Genomic DNA, 11392 nt, shown 5'->3' with positions numbered 1-11392 from the left:
CCGGCTCCCGTGGGAGTCCGGGCGAAGTCTGCCTGCAGTCGGAGTCAGGGACGAGACCCGGCTCCCGTAGGAGTCCGGGCGGAGTCTGCCTGCAGCCGGAGTCGCGGGCAGAGTCTGGCTCCCGTAGGAGTCCGGGCGAAGTCTGCCTGCAATTGGAGTCATGGGCGGAGTCTGGCTCCCGTAGGAGTTCGGACGAAGTCTGCCTGCAATTGGAGTCATGGGCGGAGTCCGGCTCCCGTAGGAGTCCGGGCGAAGTCTGCCTGCAACCGAAGTCGGGGACGAGGCCCGGCTCCCGTAGGAGTCCGAGCGGAGTCTGCCTGCAGTCGGAGTCGCAGGCGGAGTCCGGCTCCCGTAGGAGTCCGAGCGAAGTTCACCTGCAGTCAGAGTTGGGGACGAAGTCCGGCTCTCGTAGGAGTCCGAACAAAGTCTTCCTGCAATTAAAGTCAGGGGCGAAGTCCGACTCCCGTAGGAGTCCGGACGAAGCTTACCAGCAGTTGAAGTCACGGACGAAGTCCGGCACCCATAGAAGTCCGGACGAAGTCTGCCTGCAGTCGGAGTCGCGGGCGGAGTCCGGCTCCCAGAGGAGTCCGGGCGAAGTTCACCTGCAGTCGGAGTTGAGGACGAAGTCTGGCTCCCGTAGGAGTCCGGACAAAGACTTCCTGCAATTAAAGTCAGGGGCGAAGTCCGACTCCCGTAGGAGTCTGGACGAAGCTTACCAGCAGTTGAAGTCGCAGATGAAGTCCGGCTTCCGTAGGAGTCCGGACGAAGTCTGCCTGCAGCCGGAGTCGCAGGCGGAGTCCGGCTCCCGTAGGAGTCTGGGCGAAGTTCACCTACAGTCAGAGTTGGGGATGAAGTCTGACTCCCGTAGGAGTACAGACAAAGTCTTCCTGCAATTAAAGTCAGGGGTGAAGTCTGGCTCCCGTAGGAGTCCGGACGAAGCTTACCAGCAATTGAAATCGCGGATGAAGTTCGGCTCCCGTAGGAGTCCAGACGAAGTCTGCCTGCAGCCGAAGTCGTGGGCGGAGTCCGGCTCCCATAGGAGTCTGGACGAAGTCTGCCTGCAATTGGAGTCGTGGACGAAGTTCGGCTCCCGTAGGAGTTCGGACGAAGTCTGCCTGCAGCCGGAGTCGGGGACGAGGCCCGACTTTCGTAGGGGTTCGGACGGAGTCTGCCTGCAATTGGAGTTGTGGGTGGAGTTCGGCTCCCGTAGGAGTCCGGACGAAGTTTGCCTGCAGTCGGAGTCGGGGATGAGGCCCGGCTCCCGTAGGAGTCTGGGCGGAGTCTGCCTGCAATTGGAGTTGTGGGCGGAGTTCGGCTCCCGTAGGAGTCAGGGCAGAGTCTTCCCGCAGCTGGAGTTGGAGACGCGATCTGGCTCCCGTAGGAGTCCGGGCGGTGCAATGGGAGTTCGCCATCAGCAGCCGAAAGCCGGAGGAGTCTTGCGAGGGTCAATCCTGTTAAGAACTTCGACTGAGGGTATTTTATACCCAACAGGGCTAATCCAATTGATTTGGATAAGATCCAATTAGGTTCAAGGAAATCGTGCTAGCACACGGTTGAGCCTAACTTTCTCCTCGTGTAATCTTTTCTGTCTTTACTGAGCTAAATGTGATTTGACTCATCCAGAGAACCTTGGAAAGGTTTCTCTCAGTCTAAATGAAGTTTGTCCAGCTTAGAAAAGGCTTGTTTTAATTCATGAGATGAATTTAAGACAAGCACCTGTTAATTCCTGTCACCTGCTAATTTCATTTTAGGATATCTGTTAAATATTGACATATGGGTCTTAAACTGGAGAGAGCTCATTGGAAAATTTTTGTGGAGTGTCCACATGCCAAAACCATATTGAATTGGGTGTCATAATTAGATTATGGCGTGAGCCCAATTGGATTAAAGTGGGCGCCCCAAATGGATAAGGATGAAGAGTCCTGATTAACATGGACTCTTTGGCGCCAACCCTTGCTTGTGCTTATCCAATGTTGTCGCCAACTTTTGGAGATAAGGTGGGGTTCTTATCTGATGTGATCAAATGACATCACTCCACCAATCATAATTTTTTTAGATTAAATAGAATTTTTTGATTGGTCGAATGATGTGGCACTGCGCAGCATCCAGGGTCTATAAAATCCCTATCTATGCCTAGGGTTTGTAAGTTTCTACTCAATACCCAGCCAAAATAAGAATTCTCTCCTCTTCTCTATATTCTCCCTACTCTCTTCTCTCCCCTCTTCATGTCTAAGGAGTTGGATGTCTATCTGGCAAAGGTCCAAGGCATGGTGACGCCTGGAACAGAAGGCTGTAGGACATCTTCGACAAGCTGCTGCTCCAACTTCAAAAGGAGTTCTGAAGCACTTTCAGATCAGATAGAGATCTAATTTTTGGAGCATAGATTTATGAGGAGAAGATGTTCTAGGTCTTACTTGAGTGGATATTGGTAGAGGTCAGGCACTTGCATGGATACATCAGAACCTCGGGCTGTGCAGAGATCATCTACAGGGTAATCAGATTACCCTTGAGGTATGTCTATACTTCTCATACTTTTAGATTTAATTTTAAATTTTAAATATTAGATAATAAAATTAGATTTAATAGATATTAGATTTGAAATAGTGTAGGATAAAATTTTTAAATTATTCCATCCTAGATTTGATGAAATCTGGAAGATCCTACAAAGGAAAAAGGCAGTTTTTTCCTTCAACTAGTATCAGAGCTAGGTTTTTGACTCTATTTCAGATCTAATTTAGATCTAATTTTTTATTTATTTATCTAATATTTAAAAAATTTTAGATATCACATCAGATATAATAAGATCTAAAATCAAAATATTTAAAATTAAATCTAAGAAGATCTAATATGCATGAGATGCATGACTAGACTAGGATTAGTTGAATCCATGAATAGTCTTGTAAGTTTATGTTTTAATGTGATTAAAATATAAATTAGATCTAATTTATTCTCTATTTTTTTGATATTATAAATGTTATAATTAAATCAAAAATAAAAAATAAAATTTTAATTATTCTATAAAATTGATCGGTTGCATGTCTAGACTAGTTGTAAAATTATTTTAGTAACTTGTCTATAATAGCTTTTATTTTAAATAGTTTAATTTAAATATTATTTTTTAAATATTATATGTGATGTATCAGATCTGAAAGCTTATTAATTAGATCAATTTTTGATACATGAGATGTATGCAAAGCATGTATTAGTTAGATCTTAAATTGTATATGAGATATATAAATTTAGATCTAACTAGTTTTGTAGTTAAATTTATATTTCTGATTAAGGTGTTCCTCATGGCTATCCAGTCATAAGAATGAAGTAGAATTTTAAGACCCTCTCTTTCCATTCAATGGGGTGTTCATATGATGTGTAGGGGTGCCGCACGTTCATCCTTAATCAGAAATCAAAATTTACTTTTCTGCAAAATCCTAGATCCTGAAACTCTAAGATTTATTTCACATATTTTGTTTATGAATCCAAACTTAATTAATGAATTAAGTTTATAAAATCAATTTAGTCTAAAATTAAAAATTTCAGATCTAAGATATTTTCATAAAATTGAGTTCGGACTTGGGTAGCTCAATTAGATCTAACGGTTGATCAAACCGAATCAAGAGTTGGTTAGGTGGAATCATGAAAGCTAATAATTGACCAACCTAATAGGATTAAATCTGGATCAAGATCGAATCACATTTAGATGTGACTCGATCAAGTTAAGACCTAATTTGGCTCAGTGGTTAGAGTCTGGATTGTAGGCTAACCCAATTGCTTCTGGTTCGATAATTTGGTGTCTAAGGTAAGTTGGGCAGATATGACCGACTAGTTTTTAATTAGGAGCTACTCGACTCGAATGCATTTTTATCGAGTTAATGGCATATCCCTTCCATCGGTCTCACTTACCTGGCCATATGTGTCGACCCAGTTCTGATTTGAGATGGCTAACAATTCGAGCTAACCCATGTCACTAGGTTAGTCATAATTGTTATGACTATATCAATTCAAGTTTAATGAGACCTAAATCAAATCTTTCTAAAAAAATATTAAGTCTAGGTCTTCCACCATTGTGGATGTGCGGGCCCTTCCTGGGGTTGATTGTTCTCGGCTGGTTACAGTGGCTTAGTTACATCGGAAAGATGCAACCATATCCATTAGGCATTGGATGCTACGAATTAGAGGATGGGTTGGGCTCAATATTTTGGATACGGTGAGGGACCCAATCAAGAATCTAGTTCGCACAAATGGTGGGTCTGACTTAACTAAGGATTGGAGCAATATTTCGGACACGGTGAACTTCATGAATTAGAGACCAAGTTTTGGGTGCACCATGATTAGAGAATCATTGGACAAGAGTTGTCCACTCATCAATTAACCCATCACCAATAACTGTTAGGTGAGGTGATGAGCTAGTTGGTGAGACCGCACCACCCACTAGAAATCACTGATCACGGAGATTTTCACATCTCTACCAAGAGAGTGTAGGGATCTGAGAAAATAGTGAGAGCTTAATTTGTTTAAAAATAAAATTTTTAAATAAATTGGTTAAGTCTGATTACAAAATCTACCTAGAAACTTTTGACTCTCTACAGGAAACATGTCTGCTTCAAACCCCCTGACCAAAATACTAGACACCCACAGATTGACTGGACCCAATTTTAAGGACTGATTGAGGAACTACAAAATTATTCTGGGTTTCAAAAAATTGACTCATATCTTGGACCAGGACCCACCTGCCATGCCAGCACATCCGACTGCTAAACAGAGAGCGTCTCTGAAAAGGTGGACGGATGATGATAACAAAGTAAGGTACTACATGTTGGGTGCAATGTCTGATGACTTGCAGTGCCAACATGAGAATATTTTGACTACCCATCAAATGTTGGCTCACCTACAAGAGTTGTTTGGTGAACAGAGTCACACGGCCAAGTATCAAGTCTGTCAAAGACTTTTTAAGGCTAAAATGCATGATAGGCAGTCAGTCCAAGATCATTGTTTGACAATGATCAAGGATCTTGAGGAGCTTGAGAAGTTCGATATCATCTTAGACAAGGATTTTCAAATTGATGTGATCCTTTAGTCCTTGTCCGATGCATATGGTCAGTTCATCATGAACTTCCATATGCATAAGATGCAGTGTACCTTGACCGAGTTAATGAACATGCTGGTTACGGCTGAGCTTTCTATGAAGGGTTCAAAAGGCTCAGTTCTTACTATGAAGTGGACTTCTTCCAAGAGAAAGTCTTTTGAAAAGAAAAAATAGTCTGCGAAGAAGCAGAAGGTGGATGGCAAGAAGAAAAAGATAGAACCGAAGAAGAAGGCTGCTGATAAGGGAAAATATTTTCACTGCCAATCAAACGGCCATTGGAAGCAAAACTGTCCTCAGTATCTGGCCATCCTGAAGAACAAGAAGGATGGTCCTTCTGGAGGTATGCTTATTTTAGAATCTAACCTTACTATTTCTTCTGCATCCAGTTAGGTGCTTGACTCTGGTTTTAGTGCTCATTTGTGCACTTTTATGCAGGGTCTTGAGGAGAGCAGGAGGCTGAGGGATGGGGAGATGATCCTATGCATCGAAAATGGAGCAAGAGTTGCTGCTATGGCCATGGGAACCTACCCTCTGCGATTACCATTGGGATTAGATTTATTTCTTAGAGATTGTTATTATGTGCCTGCAGCAAGTAGGAATTTGATTTCTGTTTCATGTTTAGCACAAGAAGGCTATGTGATTAGCTTTCATAAGGACCATTATAATATATTTTATAAAAATAATAAAGTTGTAGATGGTTTTTTTATTAACGGTCTCTATTAGCTACATATTGATGTATCTATATTTAATATCGAGCAAAATATGAATGCCATAGGAATTAAAAGGCCTAGAGATAGTCTAAATAATAGGTATCTGTGGCACCTAAGGCTAGGTCATATAGCGAAAGACAGGGTTAACAAATTGAAGAAATCTGGGCTATTGAGTCCGTTGACTTTCGAGTCATATCCAGTTTGTGAATCATACCTTCAAGGCAAAATGACCAAGCTCCCTTTTGTGAAACATGGGGAAAGGGCCACAGACCTACTTGCCCTAGTACATACGGATGTGTGTGGCCCATTTGATGTGCCGGCTAGAGGCAACTACGTCTACTTCATTACCTTTACCGATGATATGTCTAGGTACGGGTATGTGTTTCTAATGAAACACAAGTCTGAAGCTTTTGAAAGGTTCAAAAAATTCAGACATGAGGTAGAAAAATAAACAGGAAAGCCCATTAAGGTTCTTCGATCAGATCGAGAAGGTGAATACCTTAGTCAGGAGTTCCTAGACTATCTTAAGGATAATGGTATAGTCTCTCAATGGACTCCACCTAAAATGCCTCAACTCAATGGGGTTTCAGAATGGAGAAATCGGACCCTATTAGATATGGTTCGTTCCATGATGAGCTTCACGAACCTCCCTAAATTTTTTTGGGGATATTATCTCATGACAGTAATTTATGTATTGAATAGGGTTCCCTCTAAAATCATTCCTACCACACCATATGAGATATAGCATGGTAAGAAGCCAAGTCTGAATCATCTCAGAATTTGGGGTTGTCCGGCTCATGTCAAGAGACAGTAGGCGGACAAGTTAGAGTTCAGGTCTTTTAGAGCTCGATTCATAGGATATCCTAAAGAGTCATTAGGATACTATTTTTATATTCTGGAAGACCACAATATAATTGTGAGTCGAAATACTATTTTTTTTGAAAAATAGTTTATTCAAGATGGTGGCATTAGAAGAATAATTAAGCTCAAGGAGAATGTCTCCTAAGATCAACGAGCTAAAGAACCTGAGGAACTAAATCAATTAGAACCAGTCCTAATAACCTCTTCCACCTCGTAGATCGACTAGGATTTTTTATCATCTTGAAAGGTACTTAGGTACCATATAAGAGGATGTAGAAGAAATATTTCTCATAGAAAATGGGGTTCATGGTGATGATCCCAAGACCTATGACGAGGCGATATCAGATATCGACTCTGAGAAATGGTTAGAAACAATGAGATCAGAGATTGACTCGATGCACTCAAACCAAGTCTGGACCTCGATAGATCCACCTAAAGGTATTGTACCTATTGGGTGTAAATGGATCTTCAAGAGAAAAATAGGTGCAGATGGGAATGTGGAGCCATTCAAGGCTAGGCTCGTAGCAAAAGGTTATAGTCAGTGCGAAGGCATTGACTATCAGGATACCTTCTTGCCCGTAACCATGCTAAAATCCATCCGCACATTGCTTGCTATTGCAGCCTATTTCGATTATAAAATATGACAGATGGATGTGAAAACGATGTTCTTAAATGGACATCTTGAGGAAGATATCTATATGGAACAGCCACTTAGTTTCACATCCAGTGATGGTGATCACAAGGACTGCAAGCTGCAAAGATCCTTTTATGGACTTAAGCAAGCATCTCGGAGCTGGAATACTCGTTTCAATGATGTGATCAAAATGTTTGATTTCATCAAGAACGAGGAGGAACCATGTGTGTTCAAAAAGGTCAGTGGGAGCGCAGTTGTCCTTCTCGTATTGTACGTAGATGACATCTTCTTAATTGGGAATGACATTCCCATGTTGACCTCAGTCAAAGTATGGTTGTCTAAAGAGTTCTCTATGAAAGATCTAGAAGAGGCATCCTTTATACTGGGTATTAAGGTCTATAGAGATAGACCAAATAGGATGCTCAGACTTTCATAGAAGATGTACATAGAGGAGGTGCTAAAAAGGTTTAACATGAAAAACTCCAAAAGAGGTTTATTACCTTTTAGACATGGCATTCATCTCTCCAAGAAGATGTACCCTAGCACACCTGAGGAGATTGAATGCATGAGCAAGATCCCTTATGCTTCGGCAATAGGGAGCCTCATGTATGCCATGCTATGTACACGACCTAATATAGTCCATGCTGTGAGTATCACAAGCAGATATCAGTCAAATCCAGACGAAGAGCACTGGACTTCTGTGAAATGTATCCTTAAGTACTTGAGAAGGACTAAGGATATGTTTCTAGTCTTTAGGAATGGAGAACTCCAGATTCAGGGATATATAGATTCAGACTTTATGTCTGATATAGATGATCGAAAATCGACATCTAGGAGTCTGTTCATTTATAATGGTGGTGCAGTTAGCTGGAAGAGTTTCAAGCAGACGATGATTGTTGATTCCACCATGGAGGTAGAGTACATTGCTGCATTGGAAGCTGCAAAAAAGGTATTCTGGTATAAGAAGTTTATCGTAGAGCTTGGAGTGATGTCATCAGATGCCATACATCTTTACTGCGACAATAATGGCACCATAGTCCTAGCTAAGGAGCCAAGGTCTCACCAGAAATCCAAGCACATCGAGCGGCGATTTCATTTGATCCGTGATTACCTCGAAAAGGGTTATGTCGAGGTCAAGAGAGTCGACTCCACAGACAATGTGGCAGACCCACTAACTAAGCCATTGGGCCAGCAAAAGATCGAAGCCCACCTTAAGAAGATGGGACTTAGATATGTAGCCAATTGGGATTTGGTCAAGTGAGAGTTTGTTAGATGTGTGCCCTAGATGCCAGATTGACTGACATATTCCTGTATAAATCTAAGGGCAAATGTATAATTTTGACTATAAATCAATAAATGGGTTATTCTTCTATCACATTGTGTATATTGTGTCTGTGATACATCCTTTGAGTTAGTAGGAATGTCAATTCATATTTTCAAGAGTTGAAAATTTAAGGCATGAATTTACATAACTAACTCATAAACAGCTCCTGACCATAGGATCATCACGAAGATGGTGATCGATCCGAAGGTTGGTGTACGATCGCTTCCTTAGAATAGATGTATCTTGAGTCTACGGTGTAGAGACACTGAAGTGAGAGTACAGGTATTCATTGAGAATGAGAGTACTGAGCATGATCATATCGAGCAGTCATAAGGAAGTCTACCTTCTCGTCGATAACTAGCTTGATGCTGTAGTTGTGTGTCTAGTTCTTTGACTTGAGGTACATCGACAGTTCACCTTAAGTGTGTTATAGTTTAACTACACCATAACTTAGTCTCCTAGCCATTCAAAACTCTGAGGTGTATGTTGGCTGTAGTATATTCATTGTAGGAACTAGGTCGCACCAAGATGGGATCTATCAACCTCGATAGATGAGAGGAGTAGTCCTATGATGATCGAAAGATTGAGTCCTTAAGCTCATGGCCATGGCAGAGGGAAATAATGGAAAAAAAGTTTTCCATTGGGATTTTACATCGGACTCGGATCGATCGATTAACTCATATGATTGATGTTGGGTTTGACGAGTTCACCTTAACCCTAATTCAGTCGAGACTCATGATAGAGGAACTCAATCACACAGGTAGCTGCATCGAGAGGTTCATCTTCAGTTCTGATGGGTTGCCATCATATACTACTAGGTGTCACTGATGGATTTTGGGAGCAATTAGAATGATCTTGATGATCGATCATTCTAATTGTCTGAATCAGAAGAGTTCTGATCCATTGAAAGGAGTTTTGATGATGTCGATGATGAGATCATGACATGTCTCATTACCATACAGAATTGAACCTAATTGGATCACACAAATAAGGGTTAGGGTCTGGATGTCATCAATTGGGCTAACCCAATTGATTTGGATAAGATCCAATTAGGTTCAAGAAAATCGTGCTAGCACACGATTGAGCCTAACTTTCTCCTCATGTAATCTTTTCTATCTCTAGTGAGCCAAATGTGATTTGACTCATCCAGAGAATCTTGAGAAGATTTTTCTCAGTCTAAATGAAGCTTGTCTAGCTTAGAAAAGGCTTGTCTTAATTCATGAGATGAATTTAAGACAAGTACCTGCTAATTCCTGTCACCTGCTAGTTTCATTTTAGGACATCTGTCAAATGTTGACATATGGGTCTTAAACTGAAGAGAGCTCTTTGAAGAATTTTTATGGAGTGTCCACATGATAAAATCATATTGAATTGGATGCCATAATTAGATTATGGCATGAGCCCAATTGGATTAAAGTGGGTACCCCAAATGGATAAGGATGAAGAGTCCTGATTAACATGGACTCTTTGGCGCCGACCCTTGCTTGTGCTTATCCAATGTTGGTGCCAACTTTTGGAGATAAGGTGGGGTTCTTATTTGATGTGATCAGATGATATCACTCCATCAATCAAAATTTTTTTAGATTAAATAAAATTTTTTGATTGGTCGAATGATGTGTTACTGCGCAGCATCCAGGGTCTATAAAATCCCTGTCTGCGCCTAGGGTTTGTAAGTTTCTTCTCAATACCCAGTCAAAATGAGAATCCTCTCCTCTTCTTCACATCTTCCCTACTCTCCTCTCTCCCCTCTTCATGTCCAAGGAGTTGGACATCCATCTGGCAAAGGTCCAAGGCATGGTGATGCCTGGAACAGAAGGCTGTAGGACATCTTCGACAGGCTGCTGCTCCAACTTCAGAAGGAGTTCTGAAGCACTTTCAGATTAGATAGAGATCTAATTTCTAGAGCATAGATTTGTGAGGAGAAGATGTTCTAGGCCCTACCTGAGTGGACACCGATAGAGGTCAGGTGCTTGCGTGGCTACATCAGAATCTCGGGCTGTGCAGAGATCATCTACAGGGTAATCAGATTACCCTTGAGGTATGTCTATACTTCTCATACTTTTAGATTTAATTTTAGATTTTAAATATCAGATAATAAAATTAGATCTAACAAATATTAGATCTGAAATAGCATAGGATAAAATTTTTAAATTATTCTGCCTCAGATTTGATGAAATCTGGAAGATCCTACAAAGAAAAAAGATAGTTTTTCCTTCACCTGCACCATTAAGATGATCCGGTAGAGTACCACGTCAGCCAGATAAATACTATGATTTCTTGGTCTGGGATAGTGATCCCATCGAACTCGATGAGAATGATGAGGATCCGATCACCTATATAGATGCAATGCAAAGACATGATTTCGAGACATGGCTTGAAGCCATGAAATTTGAAATGGAGTCCATGAAGGTCAATGATATATGGTCATTGGTTGACCTACTTGAAGGGGTTAAATCTATTGGTTGTAAATGGGTCGTCAAAAAGAAGAGGGGTGCAGATGGAAAGGTGGAGACCTATAAAGTCCGTTTGGTTGCGAAGGGGTATCATTAACATTATGGTATTGACTATAACGAGACGTTCTCCTCTGTGGTAATACTCAAATCCATTCAGATAATGCTTGCAATAGCTATCCATCTGGATTATGAGATCTGACAGATGGATGTAAAGACAACTTTTCTGAATGGAGAGCTGATCGAAAAGGTATATATGATACAACCTAAGGAATTTACATCCACAGATGAGTCCAAGGTGTGCAAGCTTCAGAGATCCATTTATGGATT

The sequence above is a fragment of the Elaeis guineensis genome, chromosome 1 (genome assembly GCF_000442705.2).
Source record: "Elaeis guineensis isolate ETL-2024a chromosome 1, EG11, whole genome shotgun sequence".
NCBI classification, from domain to species: Eukaryota; Viridiplantae; Streptophyta; class Magnoliopsida; order Arecales; family Arecaceae; genus Elaeis; species Elaeis guineensis.
The sequence above is the reverse complement of the archived record's forward strand: the minus strand, read 5'-3'. Positions refer to the sequence as shown.